Source organism: Lineus longissimus, chromosome 6 (genome assembly GCF_910592395.1).
Source record: "Lineus longissimus chromosome 6, tnLinLong1.2, whole genome shotgun sequence".
In the NCBI taxonomy this organism is placed as follows: Eukaryota; Metazoa; Nemertea; class Pilidiophora; order Heteronemertea; family Lineidae; genus Lineus; species Lineus longissimus.
Genome location: NC_088313.1, coordinates 11,921,016 through 11,944,023, shown reverse-complemented (window position 1 = coordinate 11,944,023; position 23,008 = coordinate 11,921,016).

Sequence of the window (23,008 nt, the reverse complement as noted above, 5' to 3'; positions counted from 1 at the left end):
GGATATCTGAATGACGTACTTTGTACTTTAGGCCCAGCTAGTCTACTGAGTCAATTACATGTATGAAGGCCCAGGCCAACATGATCATGATGCTGATGCAGTGCATGATGATGATGATGTACATAGGCTACATGTACTTCAGTGTTCAGTGTAGTAGGCTGATCATGTACATGGACGGTGCAGGCCTACTTTGTACAAACTGTGTTGTTTAGGCCCTTTCAGTGTCTGAGAACGCATTACAACCGATGTCAGCTAGCAATCCGATAACTATTGTTCTAGTTCTACTTCATTTAGGGATATTTGGTAACGAACAGAAGAAATACGGCCAAAAACAGGGGTTTTTTTTCATCAGAAAACGTGCTTACAAGTTGCTGGCAGCCATGATTAATCACGTGTTCTGCGGGTAATTCAAAACCCACTCCTGTGCGGTCCAGGGTAGTCCTCGAGGAACTAAGTAGGTCAAATATGACGTCACTCGGGTAGTCACCCGAGCAAAATTCTATGTTCGATTGCTCCCCGAGTCACTCGGGGAGAACTCGAGTAAGCAATCGAAGTCGGCCATGGCAGACACCGAACTCGTCGCATCGGTATGTCTGACTCCCAATAGGGAGTTTCCGCATCGCTTTCAAAGTCGTAATCGTAATACTCTCAAAACCGGCATGAACCAGAAATTTGGTTTCCGCATTCACACCAACGACTTGGTGTACTGTAGTATAGGCCCTATACTCTGCTCTCATGCTCTGGGTGCACTTTTCTCGGCGCTAAAACATGATCAAAATCGCCGTTGATCGCATTAAATGCAGTTCCTATGTTTGACAGATATGTTCTAAAGTATTCTTCAATGAACATTAATTCACTTTGAATTTGATATGTAGCGTGGAAAATAGGCTTTTCGCTAATCCATGTAATCGTTTTTCGACTTACGAAGATAAGCCGGAATCCTCGTAAGAACGAGACGAAAGTACCATATACGATTTCGCCGGGGATGACGTATCACCAAAAATCGATCACGTCAAACACAAATCGTAATCGTAATCGTAAGCGATGCGGAAACTCGCTACTAGTGAGGTTTCGCACCCTTACGAAATACGAAAACGAAGCACGAAATGCGTACCACGTCACCAATTTTTGCTGACTTCAATTCGTAAATAGTATTACGCAGTTCGCTACCGCAGTTATTTAAGGGTAATTTCCAGTGGCAAAATGGATCGGAGATTACGGGTCGGCTGAACAGCGCAGTGCGAATTACCAAATGTGTTTGACATAATCAATTCATGTGTGAATAGAAGTCGCGGTCCGTCTTTGGTATAAAAGAGGCACGAGGATTTTTTAAAATTTGTCGTGAATTTTCTGCAATTTCCGGGTTTCAGGGAGCCTTCTTGCCAAAACAAAACATGGCGCTAATCGAAACGCAATTCAACATACCGTTAGATGAAGTGATGCTCCGCGAAGTCGTCGCCAGGAAAGTCAACATAGCAAAAGGGATGTCAACAACGGCTGAGTGGCAAGGGGTGACAGACGCTGTAAACCTCCACCTTCGAAAGGATCGAAAGAAGGTGACCCTCAGACAAACAAAAGACCGGGCCAAACATCTCTTAAAGCAACACCGGCAGGCTGAGAACAAGTCCGAGAAAGCGTGAGTTCACTTAGTTTTCAATTAGTTTGAACTTAAAACATATGTGCATGCAAGGGCGTAGGCGGGGGGGGGGCTGCACTGGATGCACGTGCACCACCACCTCGCTGAGTCATGAGAGTAGTTCCGCCCCTGGCAAGCAAATAAATTGCACCCCTTTTTCTTCTTTCGAACTACAGCTTCGGGACATAGGACCTGGGAACGCATAAGGCTGAAGTTACATAGACCTCACGTTTCATCGACTCACGACTCATTTGTCACTTGTCATTCGTGACCTGATGAATGGACATTGGAAAACCTATTGACCTGTTCTCATTGAAGTGAATTTTGTAAGTTTTGCCCGTCGCCTCACGTCATTTTATGTCATTTCACGCGTGAGGCGATGAATGGACATGTTCATTCTTTGTGAAATGAGCTGGCAAAGAAAGTGGACGTCCATGTGCATTTGTAGTGATATCGCCTTCGAAACTGTGAGTATAGCTACTTTTCGGCATTTTCATTAGTTTACACATTAATACAATAGCTAATTTCGATTGGAAATGAGAAAATGCAAAATTGCAGCACTTTTATGTACCACATTGTTCTCGTCCGTCGCCTCCGCTTTTGTTTTCTATTCTCCATCAGGAGCAGCATGGCTGCCATCTCTTCTTCTTCTGAGTCCATGTGCGTCGCCGAGAAAATCCAAGTGACAAATGAACGAGCGAAAAATGATCTGTATGTAAACCGCCGCGGTCACTCGTGACAAATGAGGAGTGACACGTGAAAATGAGCCGTGAGTCGATGAAAAATGTGGCGTGAGTAGCTCATTCCTATGTAACATCAGCCTTAGGTCTTAACTAGACCAGCTGAAGACTGCTTCTGGTGTGGAATCTATGCTGATTTTCTAAATTTTAGTTCCACCACCCCAAGATGTGCACCTTCCCATGCCCAAACCAGCCTGCGCACTTGGCATGTACATGTACCTCTTTTCAAACACTATGAAATTGACTGGTCTAAATAAATAATTCAAATCTATGGTTTTTATAAGGATCGATGAACTATTTCTGATGAACGATATGTTACGTCTATCGACATCCTCTTGACTTTGTGGTTTGCATTCTATGGGACCACCGATGACGTTGTTATTTTTTTCAAATGCAGGAGTGGTGTCGAAGAGGAAGAAGAGGACGAAGTTAAAAAGCTACTGACCGATTGGATGTTTCTAATCGAACAAGGGGTTGACGAGAAACCCAGGACCAAGAAAAAGGATGCTGATGGCAAAAAACTGGAGGCCAAGGGGCTTCTCATTAGGGAAGCTGCTATGCGGGCTTTGAAAAAAGGTCAATACAGGTTGCGCCCTTTTTTCTGGAATTAAATATAGAACGCTGCAGGAAAAGCTTTGATTGGATATTTTTCTAATTTTCTTTCATAACATTTTAGAGAACACCGACCACAACCCTTTTGAAGGAGATGCCCCCGAAGAAGACGAGATCGCGACTGATCCAGAAGATAGTGCAGGACCACAGCAAACACCTACCATACGCAAGAGAAAAATGCGGTCAGACGTAATCGAGTACTTATCCGAAAAGAACGAAAAGGATGACCGTTTGCGCTTAGAGGAAATTCGATTCAAGGAAAGGAAGTTCGATAAGGAGGCAGAATTGCGTGAGAAAGAACTCAAACTCCAAAGAGAACGACTTGAAAAGGACAGTAAGTTGCATGAAGAGGAGCTAAGTTTTAAAAAAGCTCAGTTGGGCTTGCAGCGTGAGCAGCAGATGGAAATAACCAAGCTTATGATGGTCATACTTAAGAACCCTGCCAAAAACTAATGCTTTCTTCTATATCATCATGTACCGCAATTGAAGTGCTGGTAATCCTGTTAAGCATATGTTTGGGCAGTTACAGGGTTACCCAGGTAAGGTTTCATTGGCTAATTTTTCAACTATGCTTCTACTGGTTCTTTTTATAGGCAATTTTTAAAATAAACTTTCAAATGTTTCGAATGTCCACGATGCACATGCAACATCATTCAGTATTTAACATAAGTTGCAGTACCAATCTCGCTCGTTTGAAAAATTGGCAAGTGAAACATTTCCTTGGACACCCATGGAATGAATACTAACTGCTTCTTTAAAACAAGTGAATGTTGCATAAATTTCACTCTTAGAACTTCTTAAGGTTTCACCGAAGGGGGCGGCCATTTTGCTAGCATTTCAAATTTTAAACTAAGTGCAACTCCTTTAAATAGAAGTGAAGGCACATTTAAAGAATGGGAGTCTGTTTTCTGACATATAAACAACATCCTTGAAATGTGCATTCACTTCATTTTGAAGGAGTTCCACTTGTTTTACATTAGAAGTTAAAACAAATTAGCCCTGATCAACCCTTAAAATACACGAATATTTCTGATAGAAACAATTTTCCAATACAGGAAATACATGTATAACGTTCCTGATTGTGGCTGCTTTGTACTGTTGCTGCACTTACAAAATGTAATGAAATTACAGAGCGACCATGAAGTCCCATGTTGATGATGATATTTATCTTTGTTAATTATCAATAAATGTCATTACATGCACTTCACACAACAGTCCATTTTGTTTCTGTTCTGGTACGAGTGACCGAGAAAACGTTTTCCTAAAAAAACTGATTGCTCAAATACTAAGCAATAATTGGGCGGGAAAGGTTTGCTAGGTCACCCTGTATCCTTAGCTTGAACAATTCACCCAAGATAAACTTCGAGTTAGGGTGGTTGAACGTTGAAGAGGCTGGAGGTGACTGAGCCATACAGACATGTATGGCAGTTAACGAGTAAACCGCCGACAAGGTAAAGTTTAGCGACTGGCTGTAAGAAAACTTTGAGGTTTTTTTTAAAGTCCAGGAAGGCAAATGGCTGAATCAGTTTACCAAATTGCCATTAAACTGCCTCGCGCACTGATGACATGGCTTTGTTGAACTCCAGCTGGTTCCGATCATGCGCGTTCCTGTATGGGGGTATGAGAAAGTCCCTAGTAGGATAGGCTGGGTCCCCATATAATCAGAATGGGTCGTGGTTTCTGTCCTCCCATTGCCCTTGTTCAAGCTGTTGCAGAACACCACTCTGTGTCAGCAAGGAGCAGTCGTGTCTTCGACCTTCAATTGGGCCGAAGAGGTTGGCGATGATCCCATCTGGTGTCACTATGGACTGAAATTTTATCGCATGAACCCTCTTGTGGCCGTTGTAGCATATGCGCTGGAGGTGCGTCGGCCGGCAGATCGGTCTGACTCTCCCATCTATGAAGCCAATGCAGTTGCGTAGAGGGGCTCCTTTATAGTGTATCGCATCGGCGAATTCCTGAAATCTGTTGACAAGCCAGGGTTGATTAAGATTGGTGAGTTTACCAGAGAAACTGTCGTATATGAAGTTGAGTACAGGCGAAACGGTCATAGAGAGGGTAGATTTAGGGCAGTTGAAAAAGTTCTCAAGAGTCACGAATCGATTGGGATAGGCAAGTCTTGCCAGAAAGATGCATAGTGCAGATATCCTATCCATTACTGATCTATTACGTAGGACGAATCTCTCAGTCGAAGGGCATCAGCGACCCGGAATAGGTCCTGCTTCTCAAATCTGAAGAATGCCCAGCATTGTGCATTTGAAACGTCTGCTATGTTGAATTTGGTTTCGCTGGGTCATACGTACTCTTCTTCAGACCTGGCAAAAGGAAGAGAAGCACGTCATCGTCATCCTCGCCGGCTAACAAAACATTTTCAACCTCTTCTGCGACCGCCATCTTTATAAAAAGCGCCACCTACAACGGCTACTGCGCATGCCGGATAGATTCGTCCTTCATATTTCGTGTTTTATGCGAAACTCAAAATTGCATGAAGTACGAAGTACAAATACGAACTCTATTCTCCTGCTTCGTTTTCGTATTTCGTAACGGTGCGAAACCTCACTAATAGGGAGTTTCCGCATCGCTTACGATTACGATTACGATTACGATTTCAAAGTCGTAATCGTAATACTCTCAAAACCGGCATGAACCAGAAATTTTGTTTCCGCATTCACACCAACGACTTGGTGTACTGTAGTATAGGCCCTATACTCTGCTCCCATGCTCTGGGTGCACTTTTCTCGGCGCTAAAACATGATCAAAATCGCCGTTGATCAAATTAAATGCAGTTCCTATGTTTGACAGATATGTTCTAAAGTAGTCTTCAATGAATATTTCACCTTGAATTTGATATGTAGCGTGGAAAATAGGCTTTTCGCTAATCCATGTAATTTCGCTGGGGATGACGTGGCACCAAAAATCGATGACGTCAAACACAAATCGTAATCGTAATCGTAAGCGATGCGGAAACTCCCTATTATCATCATTCGGCGAAGACGAACCAGACGAATGCGGTTTTCTTGATTGCGTCATCTGCTGTTAGCTTAAACAACGGCGGGTATTAAAACAGTACAAGCACTTAAGTATAATCAACATGAATGAGATTTACATTTTGACTCAGAATCTTTGGACTATAGGACTGTAGCCTGTGTACCACGCAAAGGGAAGTGGCTCCGCGTGCGATTTGCTCTGTCCTCATTCTAATATAAACGACCAACATGGATTCATAAGTAGCCTAGTGCATGAATTGCAATCCAAATCACAGGGTTTACATCCAATTTTCTTGTATTGTCTTCCAAGCAAATAATATTAAACTGGATATTAATATTTTGTTCATTTATTTCTTGGGTAAACGTGTATTGAAATTGGTCGGGGCATATTTACCAACATTACCAATGTGAACCTTACCGGTGACGTCCAATTCAATAGCGATTTCGGCTATCTTTTTCCACTTTTCGTTCCTATCGTGGTACAGAGGGGACTTGACGTTGAAAAGACATTCTTGCACCCCCCCAAAGATCACAAAGTCTTGATGTTTTTCTAAATACCACGCAGCCATGTTCCTGTCCCTTGGGCAACAGGTCTCCAAAAATTGAACATATTCAATTCAGCTGTCCACATCTTTCCACAGGCTTTCCACAGGGGTAAACATGCCCACAAAAGTCACTGAGTGAGTACACACTGAATGACTTTTGTAAAAGATGACTCAAAAGTTTGAAGTGGGAGCGGCCACCTGCAACACGGTCACAATAGTCGTAATCATCTACACACGTATTGACTTTGTGGTTGACGTTATACAACTTTCAACAAGGCGGGACATATGGATACTTCGTAACAAAAGTTCCAATCGTATACACATTGCAACATTTTTTTGGAAACAAGCCACAAAATGACTTTTGTCATACAGTGTATGGAGGTCATATGGCCAGCAGTCAAGACTACATGATACAACTATTGAAATTCATGGCGTTCCTGAACATAATCTACGCAATGGACATGCCATATAGAAGCAGCCACACCACCTTTCAATAGAAAATTATTGCAAACGATCTAATGAGCATAATGAATGCTCAATGAAATGGTTATGGTTATCTCACTTACTTAGCAAGTTTTGTCACATTCGGGATATGCCGGTAACACCTCATTCACAAGAACATGGCTATTACGTCCTGCTCAATTCATCAGCATTCAAATGACGACACATACCCCCTACAGAATTCGGGAAAATTCGGACTCAGAAAATTTGGTTATGCGCATGAAACGATGTGGTAAGTGGGAGTTTCCCGTATTTGCGTAAGTCATAAAAAAGACAACTGCAGTGTCATACACAATATGGTAACGACTGGTAAGCATGTTGCTGCACATAGATATACGGCTGTACCAAGGATGATTGGATACGAACATTTGCGGTATAAGCATACTTTTGCGATCGGTGCATTTTGGCTTTGAAGGGCTCCAAGGCCCGCTGTACATCAACACTACTGCAGTGCACGCGAATATAGGAGTGTAAATCAAAGCATTCGAGCAGTGCAGACGTACATAACGCCAGTCATATGCAAATGAACGGGAAGATGAAGTGTGGAGGCACGACAAACGGACCATGTCCGCATTCTAAATCCGACTCGGACATTCGTTTGAGACAAGGGGACTTCGAAGTGCCATGCAGTGCGATTCCCGGAAAATGGCAACATGCTCAGAACTCTTCCCGTTGTACAAAGACGGAAAAGTTTTGAACAGGCGAGATAAGCAGAAGATTATTGCTGACATTGTACAGCTGGGCATAAGTGCTGTAAACGGTGAAGCGACGAGGAATCTTGATAAGTTCTTTAAAGACCCTCTTGATGATCAAGGGGATAAGGGAATGTCCCCACATGCTGATAATGCAGCTCCAGAATAGGACTTCAGGAGATCGTTCGCAGGGTTTTAGATCTCCAAAAGCGAGTTGGTGAGCTCGAAAAAGTTTCGAGTGAGCTAAGATTGGAAAATGTACGGCTCGAAACGGACATGTGTGCGCTGAAACTTGAAAACGAAAGTCTCAAAGAAAACCTGCTCATAGTGGATGGGGTAGGCGTTGCCTTCCCACCGACAGCTGAGTCGCAGCTGTGTGAAAAGTCTGCTCAAGGAACTTACTTCCAGTGTGAACAATGAATGCGCCTCCAAATCGGAGAGTGTTAGTGCTAGCGGCATTTCTTGGTCTTCCACCGTGGACACCGTGAGTGGACCCAGCCATAACTTTTCCTTTACCATCGTGGCAGAAACGAAGGTTGAACAAACGCACTTACCGTAAGAATGCTGCCTTAAATGATCATGAATATCCCACGCCCGATAATAGGAACTCTGTTAGTTTTGGTGAGAAGATGGATAAACGGCGGAGGCATGCTAATTTGCGGGCCGCATCTCCACAGAAGACACGCCCGGTGTATCTTAGTAGGGTCGATCCTTGAGTGACATCAGGCAACACCTCGATTCTCTAGGTGGTTGGACTAAAGACGTCCATGTGGTGGTGCTAGCATCTAAGCCGGAATACAAATCATTCCGCCTAAACACGCCTGCTGCTGTTTTCGAACGGGTGTTGGTGCAGAGCAATTGGCCTACGGGTGTTGTCGTTTGGCCAACCGGCCTGGTCCAGAGGCACGCCAGGGTAGGTCACACAAGACCAGACCCCAACTCAGGCAGCCAAACGTTGTCAGAGGTCGTACCCTGTCGAGGGGCAGCGTTAAGGTGAGGGATGGCGATCGTACGTCGACGACGTCTGGTATGGTAATACGAGCCACCAAGACTGGACAGCCGGCAAGGGCTTCAGTGACGAATGAGACGCGTGGGAAAGTTATAGGAAAGACAAGCTAGTCACGATGGAATCGTACAGGGACGTCTGGTAAATCCAGCCAGCCAACGCCTGGTGTCGGGGACAGCAACAGGCGAAGGAAAGCATCGTATAATAATTCTCATTTAGCTCTCTGCTATGGCATGCCAAAGCGGACAAGTTTTATACATCAGGACTGACTTTTTACGCCAGAATCACGCTACAAATTGCGAAATTGTACAATAATTTATCTCCGGACAAAGATTTTACAACACCAGGTAAAATGTTCCTATCCATGTTTTTTTTCCCTTCAGAATAATTTATTTTCACGTTTTAAAAAAAAATTGTCAGGACGAAAAATACGGCAGGACTTTTTTTCCTTCAGAATTTTTTCGACGTCAGGACTCACGTGACTCCTGGCAGAACGCACGTGACCACTTAAACCGATGACGACATATATCATATTTTTCGCAACTCACGAACTTTTCTGAATTTTGGCGATTTTGCTCTATGCAGCTATGGCGTCCAACTCCATGAATGCGGACGAATTGACTTATTACAGAGACAGGTACTTCACGTCATTTCACTCGTCATGAACTAGATTTAGCGCATACTCCAAGCATCGTGTAAATGTCCGGTCACGTGGTTTTTTAACTGATTTCGACAAAAGAGTTATCGTCATATTTCTCTTAACCGTAATGTGTAATCAAATCGGCATTAAACCCTAGTACTTACTTACTTTTAATGATAAAACACCACCAAACTCAGCCAAGCCACTGCAAATTGGATAGTACATATTGCATTGGAATTGGGGTTCCCCCGGTAACCTGGAGCCCAATGAAAAATCATTGATACCAGGGCGCCGAGTATCAGGTCTCACTAGCCGGTGCGGAGGCCAGGCCTACCTGCCTCCAAAAATGACGCGACGTCATTTCATGCATACCCCAGTTCCAGCGGCTGTAGACGTGGCAGTACCTTACTCTCACACAAACCTATACGTTTCTGAACAGTTTGTCACTTCTAGAATACATCTAGCCTGGTTTCAACGTCGTCTAGACATACAGTCGTGCATAGACTGATGCAACACAATGCATGAGATACCCTGTATGTTAACGCTAATTTGAAAAATTTCACCTTTGTGCCTTATGACTTCAAGATTATCAAGGATGGTAAAAAAAAATTTCATACATATCTACTCATCACCTTTAGAAAGCCAACTGTCAACTATTTCAATCTTTTCTGAAGGAAAAAAAATCCTGCCGTATTATTCGTCCTGACAATTTTTTTTTAAAACGTGAAAATAAATTATTCTGAAGGGAAAAAAATACATGGATAGGAATATTTTACCAGGTGTTGTAAAATCTTTGTCCTGAGATAAATTCTTGTAAAATTTCGCAATTTGTAGCCTGATTCTGGGGTAAAAATTCAGTCCTGATGTAAAAAATTTATCCTGTATAAATTCCGCTTTGGCATGCCATACTCTGCGTACTAAATACTCGTAGCTTAAAAACGGTCACCAGCACTAAAAACAAGTTGGCTGACTTTCAAACTTTGTCATTAGTGAGGAGCTTGACTTAGTCAGTGTCTCAGACTCCTGGTTGAATGATACTATAAACGATTGTGAAATTTTACCTCCAAACCTATTTATTTTGTACCGAAATGATAGGGGTAGAAGAGGTGGTGGCGTTATGTTCGCTGCAAAACGGTGCTATACTTCTCACAGGCGAGCAGACCCGGAAGTAAACAACGCTGAAATTGTAGTTTGCGAGTTGAACCTTGCTTCGTCACGTGCTATCAGCCTCCGGAGGAGGCGGACTTTGTCGATAAGATGCGTTCTGTGCTAAATCTTTGTGATGGCAACTTCACTCGTATATTCTCTTCCGGTGATTTCAATTTTCCAGAAATAGACTGGACACTATCTCAGCACCCGGGGCTGGGAGGCCCAAAATTTCTGTAACTTGATCAACGACTTGCTTTTGGTTCAAATGGAACATGGTGCAACCCATAAGAAAGGAAATACATTCGATCTGGTATTAACTAACTCTCCGGAATCTGGTGTTCTCACGGAGATTTGGATCGAATGTTCGACTCGGACTATTTCCCAATTGTGTTTGACATATCACTTAATCCTGTATGGAACCGCGGAGAGTCGCGTGTGGTATACGACTTTGTTTCAGCCGATGAATGGGTTACGTGCTTTTCTTGGCCAAAAGTCAGGCCGCGCTTTTTGTGAAAGGCAATCTGTGTCGGATATTGACAAAGTCTGGAACGAGTGGTGTATGTCTCTGAACGAGGGCATTGACCTTTTTATTCCGAAGCGTATGGTAAAGGACATTCACCATCCCCCCCCCCCCCCCCCATTAGATAGATGCTGAAGTTAAGCATCTATCCAATCAAGTAAGAACTGCACGCCAAACGCTACAATAGGCAATCGTCCTGGATAAAGTTCAAGGAACTTTGAACTAAATTAAGGAAATTGACTCGCGACATCGTCCTCACCAGACGCAGCCCAAGCAAAGATGTCAAGCGTTTCAACAAAGCGATACTAGAGGCAGCAAAGGTAGCAATACCAAGAGGAAGAAGGAAGGATTACCAGCCCTTCTGGACCCCGCATCTGGATGAGCTGCACACGAGACTCTCTGAAGCCAGAGAGAAAATGGAGCAGGAGCCAACAGATGGACATGTCATTGAACACAACAAGGCAAGGGCCGAGTACATCAGGGAAAAACCACGCATATCCGCAAATCATGGCAGGAAACGACATCATCTCTCAATATGGAAAAAGACACCACAAGACTCTGGAAACTGACAAAGGCCCTCAACGAAGAAAAGCAGGACAAAAGGCGAACTGTGCTCGATGTAGAGGGAGAACTTCAGTCAGGTTTACAAGCGGCAAACACTCTGGCGAAAACCTACCAGAAAAGAAGTACTGTCAGCATGTCCAAAGAGCGAGTTGATGAGGTGAGAAAGCAAACCAATATCGAGACCGAAAGAAACACTACAGCAGAAGACTACATTGAAGTTCCTTTCAAGATGACAGAACTCAACAGCGCCCTCAAGACACTGAAGAAAAAGAAGGCACCCGGGCCCGATGGAATCAGCAACGAGATGCTCCTTAACCTAGGACCAACAGCTGAGGACACTCTCCTACATATCTACAACAAATGCTGGAAGAAAGGGACTGTACCATCAGTATGGAAAGAGGCTCACATAACTCCAATCCACAAAAAGGGAAAAAACAGAGCACACCCAGAAAATTACAGACCCATAAGCCTTGTAAGTACCGAAGATCAGCTTTCACTCCTTGCCCAAGAAGTAGAAAATGGTTTCCAGGAGAAGAAGAGCACACTAGCTGTGTTCTTTGACCTCACACAAGACTTTGACCGTGTCTGGAAGAACGGCCTTCTCCTGAAACTACAAAAGAAAGGTGTAACCGGACGCCTCTACAGGTGGACGAAAAGTTTTCTACACCAAAGAACAACAAGAGTCAAACTAGACGACATCCTCAGCCACATGATTAAACTCATAGAAGGTGTACCACAGGGAAGCGTGATATCCCCCACCCTCTTCCTTGTCTATCATCATCATCATCATCTTCTTCGCATTTTAACCATGTTTGGTCTTTACGACTATGGAATACGCGTGCGGGCGCCTTAACTGGTAACAAACTTAAGTCATTTTGTGCTGAGCAAGTGTCTATGAAGAACCAAACGAAAACGAAAATTTCCTAACTGCCGGCGTGCGTGCAAATGAGATACATGTATGTACAATCCTTCGTCAGCTTATTCATATCTGGTGTCGTCTCCTTCCCAGTGCCTATCGAGATTACATTTGATGTTACCGGAAGTGACAACCGAATTTGGTAGCGCGTTCCAATCATCCACAGTCCTTAAGAAGAAAGAATATTTACGAATATTAGTCCTTGCTCTGGCTTTCTTTAATTTCCTTGTATGACCCCTGGTTCCCGCTAGTTGATTTTGTAAGTAACGTATGAGCAATTGGTGATCTTGTTCAAATAGTTTGTACAGGTTTATCATATCACCTCTCCGTCTCCTGTGGCGAAGCGAGAATAAATTTATTTCCTTTAACCTCTGCTTGTATGGCATGTCCCTGAGAGCTGGTATCATCTTGGTGAATCGTCTTTGAACTTTCTCCACACTCTCAATATCTTTCACTTTCCATGGGTTCCAACTAATAGCACCATACTCTATGATTAGTCTGACTAGACTGGAAAACAGAAGCTTACCCGTCTCTGGCGTCAAGTGAGCCATTGTCCTCTCAATGGTGAAGCAGACACGTGTAGCACTCCCAACAACTTCGGCTATGTGAGCAGATGGATCTAAGGACTTCGAAATAGTCACCCCCAAGTCTACATAGACGATCTCACTGAATGCGTACCCCCAAGCGTCTCCAACACCTTACATGCGGATGACTTCTCTGTCAGGAGTACAACTCTATACACAAGCACTGCCACAAAACGCATTCAAGAAACTGTGAATAACGTCGACACCTGGGCAGATGATTGGGGACAAGAAACAAGCAAGACGAAAACCTGTGCCACCCTTTTCAGCCTATCTACAAAAAATAAAAACATCACACTCAAGATAGGAGACCAGGTCATTCCCAAAGAAGACAACCCCACCTTCATTGGCATCAAACATGACTCCAGGATGACATGGAAGACACAAGTCGAGTCAGTCAGAGACAGAGCAATCAAACGATTAGCCCTGATGAAGAAGCTTGCGGGAACCGGCTGGGGCGCTAACGCCAGGATACTCAAGCAGGTCTACACAGGATCTGTTAGACCAGTTATGGAGTATGCTTCTCAAAGCTGGGCAACAACCGCCAAAACAAACAAAGCAAAACTCGACAAAGTACAGAACTTCGGCCTGAGGATAAACCTAGGAGCTATGAAGTCGACCTGGATTGCTGACATGGAAAGGACGGCTGGCATCGAACCCCTGGAACACAGGAGGAACCAGAAAATCCTCATCCATGGGGAGAAAATCAGACGCCTTCCAAGTCACCCTCTTCACCCCAAGCCTGAGGAAGCGCCCAAGAACCGTCTAAAACGCAAAAGTCAAAACCATCTGACTAAGAGTCTACAAGATTCGGCTTCTGAATTGCTTCAGCCAGGAAATCAAGTTGAAAACCTGCAGCCAACAGCGTGGTCCCAGCAAGAGCTCCGAGTGGAAATCCAACCTTCAGTACCAGACCTGAGAAGCAAGGGGATCCAACTACCGGATATCCAAAAAGCTCTCACCATGGAACATATTGACCGGCAATACCCACATGACAGATGGACACAGCCTACACGGACGGATCAGCTGAAAGCGCAGTGAAAAACGGAGGACGTGGAATCTACATAAGATACCCTTGTGGAGAAAGCTCAACCCTCTCCGTCCCTTGAGAAAAATACTGCAGCAACTTCAAAGCAGAGGTGCTAGTTATAACAACTGCCGCGAAACATCTAGCACAGTCTCAAATGACATCACCACTGATAGCCATTCTAACAGACTCACTGTCCACACTCCAAGCCCTAACATAAAAAAACATCGAGTCAGACATCAAATATCTGAAAGAACACCTCCAAGATCTCACCAGTAACCACCACGTGGTCTTGCAATGGATTCTCGTCCACTGTGGAATACCTGGAAATGAAAGGGCTGACCAACTAGCAAAAGAAGGAAGCCTACAGATCCAGCCAAATGGGAAGCAGTCATACAGAGAAATAACAACACTCCTGAAGCAGAAATGCAGAAATGACTGGAAGAAAATCCAGGGAAACCACCACCCCCAATCAGATCAGCTGTGGCTACTTGACCGAAAAGACGCTACTACTTTCTACCGTCTAAGAACAGGCCACTGTGGCCTACGTGGGCATCTTAAACGTATAGGAGTAAGAGACACAGCAGAATGGTAATGCCAGACAGCAGTGCAAACACCAACGCACATCCTACAGGACTGTCCCCTGTACCAGGATTTACGAGATAGATTCTGGTCTAAAGACACGAAGGTCGAAGAAAAGCTGTGGGGAACACAGCCGGACCTTCGGGTGACAAGCCGCTTCATCTCCGCCACATGACTGAGGTTATAGTTTTACTTAGGCAGGTTGAACGCTGAAGAAGAAGAAGAACTCGCGACAAATAAAAATTACATGTTTCTTCATTGGGTGAAGAAATTAGTTTCATACCTAAAAAGTTTTGGTCATTTTATCATGCAAAGGCTAAGTCTAACTCGGTTCCTCCTACTGTGAAGTTGGATGTGCAGTGCGCAACAGTGTGCAACTCTAAAGGCGACATTCCACGTGAGAGTTTTCTCTCAGAAGTTCACTCTCAGACACTCTCAGACACCAAGTCGCATGTGGACAAGACGCTGCGAGCAGCTGTCCGAGAGCGATCAATAAATGTCAGAAGTGTATAGCTGGGCGATCTTATGTCATGTGGACGGACCAAAGGTAGGTCATTTCGGACACTTTTTGTTAAGTCAGATAGTGCTCTCAGTGAATAGGACTGGTTCTATTTTGCAATAAACTTCCAGCAAGTATTCAATGCATTGGTCATTTGGCGCATATGCATAGCTACCAGCAACATGGAAGCAAGCAAAGAGGAACGACTCCAACTGATAGCTGTGTATGAGGGCAACCCGTGCCTATGGGATGTGCAATCTAATCTCTACAGAGACAGGGGAAAGAAGGCGTTGGCGTGGAAAGAAATTGGGGCAGTTCTGGATAGAGATGTTATAGAATACCAACGGAAGATACACAACCTCCGAAATCAGTACTCAGCTGAGATAAAGAAGATGGGGAAAAAAAGTCAGGGCAAGGCACTGATGAAAACTACGTGTCAAAATGGCCGTTCTTTCAAGTGCTCGTGTTCATTTAGGGAGGAATGCAAGGAAGAAATTCAACAACAAATTTGGTAAGCGCTGCATTTTTATTTCATATTTTTTCATACATTATGTTTGCATTTGCTTATGAAACTGTCATCTTTTAGCATCATTACATCAATCCATACTGCCAAGGAACTTCTCCTTGTGGAGATAGGAAGTAATCCCGTAATTCATCTCCGATTGCTGTAGCAGTGAGCGCATGGTGATTTCCAGCAGGTTATTTTTGGGCATACCCTCTTTTCGCCAAGAACCAGGTATGCGACGCGGAGCATACCTATGACGGGAGGCTTTCTTTGATATCATAAAGTTGTGTAATCCGCACGACGCCAACACTATTGTTTCCGTTTTTTCCGGCCCTACTGGTATTGGCTTTCGAAAGACTCGAAAAACACTGGACAGCAGTCCGAAAGCATTTTCGACAATTCGTCTTGCTCTTGACAACCTGTAGTTGAAAATAAGCATCGCTCTCGGGATATTACGTAACGGGTACGGTTTCATTATGTTCTCACGAAGTGGAAATGCATCATCGGCTACTATAACGTACGGTACCTTGCGGTTTCGTCGTGGGAGAACTTCCGGGGGCGGTAAATGAAGCGTTTTGTTCTCGAGACCCACAGCCAATGAGCATTTCGCGAAAACTCCTCCGTCTGCAACCCTGCCATTACATCCAACATCAATGAACGAAAATTCGGATCTTCAAGGAGTAATTCCTGCTGAAGAGCATGATAAGCCCCATAGGTTTCTCTTCTCATCAGTCACTTGTGAGCCCAGATCTTGTGCTTCCTCTTTTTTTGTAGAATAATGTACACCGCAGCCGCGGCTGCTCCCTCCGCTCTCTTCGAAGGCATCATACTAAATACCTTTCCCAATAGGCCTAACTCGCACGTGGAGGGATCAATGACCGTCCGATGGCTGTTTTCTGACAGTTTTACTCTCACGTGGAAGAAGCTACGGAAACATTCTCCCGAGAGAAACTCGCGATAGCTAGAAATCATCTCTCCGATAGTAACTGTCAGTACGATTTTCTCGCACGTGAATGGATTAAATATATTTATGTCGACAGTCACTGAGAGAAAATGTCGACACTTTCTCTCACGTGGAATGTCACCTTTAGGCTAAGTTATTTTACCAATACTTCTACTCCTCGTTCGCGCACTCCGTGCCGGTTGTGTATCCTGATATAAAACAGTTCGAGAGTCAACATCTGGGTTGTATGCAATTTTCATGCAGGATGTTGAAACGGTAGGTAAACTAGATGCCACAAAAGCTTGTGGCCCTGATAACATTTCACCTCGCGTCTTGAAGTCTTGCTCTGATGTTTTGAGCGAATCACTTTGTTTTGTTTTGAATATGTCTTTACAACTTGGTGTCGTACCATCCGAGTGGAAAACTGCTAATGTTATTCCGGTTTTTAAGAAAAAGGACAGAGAGTCGGTTACGAACTGTCGTGGAATCACTCTCCTCTCTGCTGTGTCTAAGGTGATGGAGAGGTGTCTCTAATAGTATATACCCTTTTAATAAGCCTTTGTTGAATCCAGCCCAGCATGGTTTTTGTAAGGGCTGTTCAAATGGTATACAGCTGACTGAAGTACTTCACAAAATAGGTAGTGTTCTGAACGGTGGTGGACAGGTTGACGTCCTGTTCCTAGACTTCTCCAAGGCGTTTGATTCCGTGCTGCACAACCTTTTATGTAATAAGTTACGTTCATTCGGTTTTCACGGTCAACTTTTAGAGTGGTTCAGGTCCTATTTGGAGGGCCGACAGCAAAGAGTGATCATCGATGGAGCAGAATCTTCTCTTTTGCCTGTTATTTCTGGGGTGCCCATGTGTTCCATTTTGGGCCCACTGTTAGTTATCTTGTTTATAAATGACTTGCCGTCTGTTGTAAACAGTCGGACTGAGTCTGCTCTGTTCGCCAATGATGCGAAATGTTATAGAACAATTACCAGTTTGACCGATTGTATGGACTTGCAAGGTGATCTCGACAGTCTAATGAGCTGGAGCTGAATTTCAACATCGCCACATGTCATGTGATTTCTTTAATACGTAAGGTTAACCCTATCATTTTTCAATAAAACTTTCGTGGCTCTCTCCTTAAGAGGGTTATTCATGTAAAAGACCTTGGCCGCAAGTAGTACGTTTAGGGCATGGTATGCGGTAAGAAGAATCACAGGCAATTGCTCAAATATTGTTTATGTATAATAGTGTAGTACGCAGTAAACTTGAATTCTGCTCGGTTGAATGGGACAACTCCTCAAGGCGGAACCTGTGTCGTCTCGAAGTGGTCCAACCTCGTGCCAGTTGGCATATGTTAGGTAACGAAAAGGATTACCTCGCCAGGCTTCTAGAATTAAAATTTCACCTTTCGTTCAGACGCGAGATTTTAGACCAGTATTTTGTACACAACTGCCTAACCGGTAAATTTAGTGTTAAATTTAGTTGAGTCTTGTGTTACTTTTTATACTAGAAGAGGTGATCACATACTTCAAAAAAGTCCGTTGTGTCGCACCGAAACGTTTTATGCTTTTTTTTTAATCGTACTGTAAAGCCCTGGAACTAGTTGCCATTTAAAGCTAAAAGTAGTTCAAACATGAATGTTTCAAACGCATGGTCGTGGATGGACCTTTACAAATCTAAGCAAGTTTCTTCTTTTAATGTACAGAACACATGCACTTGGACAAGCTTTTGTCGCTGTGCTCTGTGTCCTCCAACTTAACTTATTGTGCTTTATCAACGCTATTGTTGTCTTTTAAGGGCAGTAAATTAAAGGCTTTAGCCTATTTACTGTCCTACTGTGCCATGCTGTATTTTTGTAAATATATGTTTTATGTTCATGAACATTTTTGTATGGCAAAGTGAATTTGCATAAATAACAAAATTTTTATCTTTAATTAACAACAATATCGCATAATCTTTCAATTCTGCGCCGAATGATTCGCTCGAGGTAGCGAAATCATCACTCGTTTTTACGTGTAATCTTTTTCATCTTTTAAAGTTGCATAACTGAGACATGGACGCACAGAAAGTATCTAATATGAATAATATATTGTGCGTAAATTTCAGCACGTTGGCTAATGTACGTTTTGCACGACCATGAATCTTGTAAGACGTGTCAAAAATGTCTGTACCAAAATTCTCATTTTCAACCAGAATTGAAGTCACGAGCAGGCATGCGCAATATCAATAATTGATCATGAGACATGACACAATATTATGCTACCAAATGTTCTTGGCCAATAGCGTAACTCGATTCACATCATGTGATTTCAAGTCATCCCATCGTATCGGATCCAAAAAAGCAATAACGGATCCAAAAAAATGTCGTAACGGATTCTAAAAGGTTTTAATCCAATTTCATTAAAAACAAATTGTTTCATTATTTTCCTTTGGATTGATTTCTTTGCCAAGACATTTGGTTGCATAATATAGCAAATAGTGGATGTTTAAGGTCGTCCAATATGGAATTTTGCTGGACTCAGAAATGTCATGGCGGACTCGCAAAGCCTCGTCCGCCATGACATTTCTTCGTCCATCAAAATTCCATATCGGACTCCCAAACATCCACTATTTGTATAATGTTCATTCCGAAACATTTTTCAATGTTAATAACTCAACGAGACGTTATTGATGAATTACTAGGGGCTTATGACCCATATTATTGCTAACGTCTGATTGGTTATTACTGTAATGACGGAATAGTAGAAGTAAAACTGGATACCGTCACTGTAGTTCACAACAATGTCCATCGGTCCCTATTGTTGGGCTGTTGTGTTGCTCCACCGACGCGCGTTTCTGCCCCTCTAGGCTTCATCAGGGTGGCTGGGGTTGACTTGCATCTGTCTTGTTCGAAGTTCACAGTGACATCATGACTCAGGGGTGGTTTCTCAATGACGTTGTGACGTTATAGACTTTGTTGCGACTCTGTTGTTGAAACATTCTGTTGTAGTCAAGCAGGTGGGCTGTCCAAATGGCACATGTTGAGGAGTACAGGATCAACCGATGATACACACGGACCAGACAATAAAATCGGAATAGTAGAAGTAAAACTGGATACCGTCACTGTAGTTTACAACAATGTCCATCGGTCCCTATTGTTGGGCTGTTGTGTTGCTCCACCGACGCGCGTTTCTGCCCCTCTAGGCTTCATCAGGGTGGCTGGGGTTAACTTGCATCTGTCTTGTTCGAAGTTCACAGTTTGAATGACATCAGGGGCAGAAACGCGCGTCGGTGGAGCAACACAACAGCCCAACAATAGGGACCGATGGACATTGTTGTAAACTACAGTGACGGTATCCAGTTTTACTTCTATTATTACTGTAATGACGTCATCATACCCAAATATCGACTAATGGCGGTTGTAACGGTCTCCATCCACGTTCTTGATCAATGAACCAATAACCAGTGTGGTTCCGAATATGCTGAACGCTTTATTGACCTCAAAATTGAACGTAAACTGAAATGAAATGACACGAACATTGTCAGACAAAGTTAAACTGGTACTAGTCTCCAAAGTGGAGAAGACAGGTTGTGACTGTCTTCCAAGACGTCTTCAGCAGGTGCTGCCACCTGGCGTTACATGATTAAACTACCAAACCGACCCAAATCACCTTACAAATCATCACGACTGGTCCATAAAAATCTGATAGATTGAGACAGATAGTCTTACATAATGTTGGTGACCTGACAACGTTGAAATCATGCCTTAGATAGCAAGAATGGTGGGCGCAACCACACCCCCAAATAGCAACGCACATGGTCTGCATTTACACTACACAATGGCCGCAGCAAATATTGAATTACTTCTACAAACATTAACTTTACATTACACAAACGCACTGTGATTCTGCCACAGGCGACTCCTTTGACACTCATCTCAAGAAGAGGGACCTTAACTTATACAAATAACTGTTATAATATGTGAACAAAAGCAAGAAATCTCTGCAAGTTGTCCCATTCCAAATCTAACGAAAATAACTAAAAATCGATTCCTCGCGGGCCGCGGTAAGCGCCGAAGACATGAGCCACACCCAACACAGCGGTGTTTGCTACACAACAGTGGTCCCAGTCAGTGCGAAGTATATATTACGAAATGTTTGGATATTATTCTAGGCTAGATAGTTTAATATAACATTCATCAAAAGTGTAATAATAATGAATACAGAACAGATGGCTTATTTTCTATGTTAAAATATTTACACGTAACTCATTTGTGAAACCTACGCACTCAAACATAGTGATGACGTCACATCAACGGGAGCTAATTAAGTATCTGACCACACTACTAGCCAAATCTGCTAACAAAACAATCATGCAGATGTGGGATGATATTCCTGAATCGAACTGTCGATGTTGTTTTGTTCTTGGTCCCGGGCTTTTAATCCAAAATTCATAAGTGGCAAATTTAAAACAAAATTACGGTAAAACAATGATGCTGTTATTTTTGAGGCGTCCTACAATTAAATACTTTAATTATTCTGAGGTATTCAAAACACAATAATCTGTGATTGAAGGTAAAAATTTTAGTTATTAGATTAAGTGTTTACAAAAGTATTGATATAACAATAAGATGTATCAATAAAGGATAATATACTTCTGGGATTCATTGATTATGTCCATCTCACAGACTTTTCTACTAAACCAGAACCGTAGTATGCTTCGTAAAATCGCATATACGTCTTTGTACCTTGTGAATAGGCATTGAACAGGTTGCAACACCTGTGAAGTATTACAATACATGGACAACATACTGGAAGCAGGTGGTGTTATTACTGTAACTGGTATTAGGAAAATTTCGAAATGCAATGCAGCAATTAAAGGATGGTATCGATTAAACCGGTGTGCTGTGTGAGAGCTCCCTGGATAAATGCATATATAGGACTAGAAATTGAATCATTTGGGTAAGTTCTCGCTAAAGAACTAAATAGTGATAGGGTATTCCTTACACAAACCACACGAGTGGGATTTCTGAGGTGTTAGACGGAACCTAAGTGATGAAAATCAACGATCCGTGCCAAAAACTATCTCAACGAAATTGTCCTATTTCATTGCCAACAATGTCTCAACAATGCAATTCTGGTTTCGCATATCTAAAATCATCACGGCGGAATGGCCGTGTTTTGAGGCGAATTTTCCCCGTTAAGTTATTATCTTTGCACATGTAATCAATAGCGCTATTACTATCAATAATCATATATGTTTATGAAATCATTTGTGGGCTGCATCCACGCCAAACTTTATACAATTTTTGATGAGAAATTTGATTTTGAGTCGGCGGAAACATTTCACAATTTATAGGGAGATCTTGAGCGAGCTTAATGGTTAGAGAGTGCGTGTATACCGTCAACGAAAAAAACTTGACCCGGAACCAGAAAACCTCCACGCCCAGGTGAAATATTTGCACGCGAATCTTATACGCCAATGCACAGCAATTTACCTGGGGAGAGATTTTCTTTTTCCAAAACAATTCAGCGGGACGCGATGATGTTTACGCAGACTAGCCGCTGTTCCGTTGGAGATTTCGTCAAAACAGGGCCGAATCAAAGTGCGACGATACCCTGAGGCGAATCGAAATGCATTAAACAACAATCTGCATCGCTGCCAGAGATTATTTTTCTCTTTCCGCGAAGAAATCGTGCTTTGAACTCCGCAAAAGATTTTCCGTCTGCTAACTTTTCCGTAGTACGCATGCGCACCAACATGATCGGTCCGGGGCTGCCCGTTTCGACGACGATTTCGTCAATATCATGGGGTGTAGGAAGCTGTCGACGGTCTGGTCCCATTTATAATGCAATAATCTTGAAAGTACATTGGTCTCAATGTCTAATTTCCCGTTTCCATGACAAAATCCTACCGTGAAACCTGAAACCACTCGTCCACAACACAGGCCATTTCTATTTTCCGTAGAAAGCGCATGCGCACTAACTCAAACGCACGCGCTACAGGTCTCACTAGCCGGTGCGGAGGCCAGGCCTACCTGCCTCCAAAAATGACGCGACGTCATTTCATGCATACCCCTGTTCCAGCGGCTGTAGACTTGGCAGAACCTTACTCTCACACAAACCTTTACATTTCTGAATAGCTTGTCCCTTGTCAGTGCATTCTCCGCAAACAATAGTGGTATATCTACGATTGGTATTAGTGGCTTATAACGTACATATCCCACGATCCAAATCAGGCTGCCCCACCTTTCAGCTAGGGGTGGAACTAAACAGACATTGCGCTACAGTGGGATAATGATGAACTATAGCAACGAAGTATCTTTTAAGTTATGCGTGACGTCAGAGTGACATCATTTTGTAAACAAAGGTATCCATCTATTCGCAAAACCA